The sequence below is a fragment of the Nicotiana attenuata genome, unplaced genomic scaffold, assembly GCF_001879085.1.
Source record: "Nicotiana attenuata strain UT unplaced genomic scaffold, NIATTr2, whole genome shotgun sequence".
In the NCBI taxonomy this organism is placed as follows: Eukaryota; Viridiplantae; Streptophyta; class Magnoliopsida; order Solanales; family Solanaceae; genus Nicotiana; species Nicotiana attenuata.
In genome coordinates, this window is record NW_017670858.1 from 339,785 (window position 1) to 342,451 (window position 2,667).

Genomic DNA, 2,667 nt, shown 5'->3' on the forward strand with positions numbered 1-2,667 from the left:
CTCTCACAGTCAGGGCACGGGAATTTTCCCCTCGTAGCAAATATCATCAAAACATGGCACGGAATTACCCTCGTAGTGGTATTTATCAAATAGTGTCAATCTAAAGGATTACACGTTTAGGAATCACCTATGTAAGTGTGAAGTGGAAGCCGTTTCAATGAGAATTTTGTAAGGCCAATTCTCTACACACTTATGAAACCAGGCGGTGTTCATGGCTGAAACGAACATAACAATGAGAACCAAAAGATGGTTAAGGGTTGGTTGTGTGACATATGGTTGTCTAGGTATACGCTAAAGTTCGACGGTTCAAAGATATCAAATCTACCGATTGACCGAGTATATCCGACATATGTTCACTACAGAAAGTTCAAAGGGAAACCTACTTATCCAGATGCGATTAATCCTTACTTGCAAATCACACAGCTTTCATCTATGATCATTCTTGTTACAGCCATTCCCATTCATGTGGGGGATTGTTGGACTTTAAAGGCATTGGGCTTCAAAAACTTTAAGCATTGGGCTTTAAAGTCTAAGAGTGCGAATTGAAAATGTTGGGAAATAAAATGGAGGGAAATGAAAATTTGAATAAAGTGAGCTTTTGACTTGCACTTTGTCCCTCATTGGTGAGGGGCAACTACATTTGTGTGCTTATATATAGAATCACTTCTTAAAGCTCTTAAAAGGAGTTGAAGAGAATGAACCCTCGCGCCGTCGTCGTTGCTCGCTCGGCTCGGCTTCGGCTTCGGCTTCGGCTTCGGCTTTGGCTTTGGCTTTGGATTTGTCAAATGATCGATGCGCAAACTTCTGAACTGACAGCTTTTCCAGAACAAACATCACACCTCTTCCAATAATTGCCTATAAATTCTGAGGCATGGCTTCGTTTTTAACACACCAAAAATATTACAGAACTTCCTTCTTTCTGAAAATACTGCATTCTAATTCGCAGTTTCTCTCTCTCAAATTCGTAAGTGTGATTTTGCTCCGTTCTTTGAGTTCGTTGGTATCCTGCAGTTTGTATTGCCACTGTTGCATGAAGGTTTATTCCGTTTCATCCTGGGAGGATTTAATCCATTACCTTGGCAACTTGTGAGGGGGTTAAAATTCCTTAAGGACGCACAAGCAAATTGTGAACTCGGAATATGTCTTATTCTTTACTGTTTTCCAGTTTCTTTTATTCTTCTAACAGTTTTCTGATTTCGTGTTTTAACACAGTAGCGGACAACAACCTTGTGTGGTGTAAGTCTTTGTACACCTTATTGTAATCTTGATAGATGAGTTATGCATTTGCTTTACTCGTAATAGCATTTCTGTCCATGGCCTTGTTGTAAACTCCATCTCAGACCAAAAAATAATGCAACAGCTTCTACCCAATAGCTAGTGCCCTGACCTGAATTGTTGAATGCTTAAATAACAAATAAATACATCAAATTGTTTCTCTGTAAAATCTTAGCTTTTAAATGGGTAATTACCACTCAATTCAACATAATTAAATACATAAATGAAGAGTAGAAATATCTTTTCATGGTGGTAGCAGATGGGCATACTGCATTTGGCAGAATTCTCGCTTCTATCCTTTTCTGATCTTTAATTTCCTCTTTGATGTCCTCTAAATCCTTAAAATTTCAGCATTAGATGTATAAACAACAACAACAATTTCAATGTAATCTTAGATATGGGATGAATGGTCAATTTCTGGGATGAATGGTCAATTTCTGAAGACTAAGCTGGATTACAATTCCAGTACTTAGGCGAAAACAAACTGTCTAACCGAAAACCCTGTCACGTTGTATAGTATGTATGCATGCAACCTTACAATTCCAGTATTTCATGAAGGTTTGCGAGGGATGCCATTCTTTGCGAAGGAAAAGGGACTCATAAAACTAAGACCAGATTCAAACTCAGGGCCTTGTTGGGTGCATAATTGTGGAGAATGCAAACCAAGGACAACGGCTAAATGATCACCACGTTACAAGTGTGAGCACATAATTTTTTGCCCTATACCTAAAATTGCTCCTATAATAGTCAAAAGTAGTTTTAATTATTTTTGTAGAATTTTATGAATTATTCTGTATTGTTTTTATTTTTTGATCTGGCATTTATTTGCATTTGTAGGCATATTTAGGAATATTTTAAATCAGAAAAACGTCTTAAAAATATTTTATCGTGTTTCTTTTTTTCATTATTAGGAACTTAATTGCATTTAGTTACATTTTTAGGTGTGTTAATTAAAACACAAAATTAAAAGAAAAAAAGAGAAAAAAGAATCATTAGGTTTTTCCTTTTAAGGTTAATCAGTTTAAAATCTTGCATTAGTTCATGATTTCAGTGAATTGGTTATTTAATCACTAGTTAAAAATAGATAGTTGGTTTAATCCTGCAAATTTGTAAGATTAGGATAATAAATTAAATGGTTAGTTGTGTAATTGAACAAGGAAGGAGAAAAAAGAAAGGGTCAGCAGAATTGGGCCGAATGAGTTTAGGTGGCCCAGTTACCCTCCAATCCACATAAAATCCGCACAGCCCAGTCTCAAATCCGGTCCATGCTTTCATTAAACCAAACGACGTCGTTTGGCCATCAACTGATCTTGACCCTTCGTCCCATCTTATCCAACGGCCCTAAACTCCCCACCACCCCCCCTTAAAACTGTCCGAACGCCCTACCCCCCC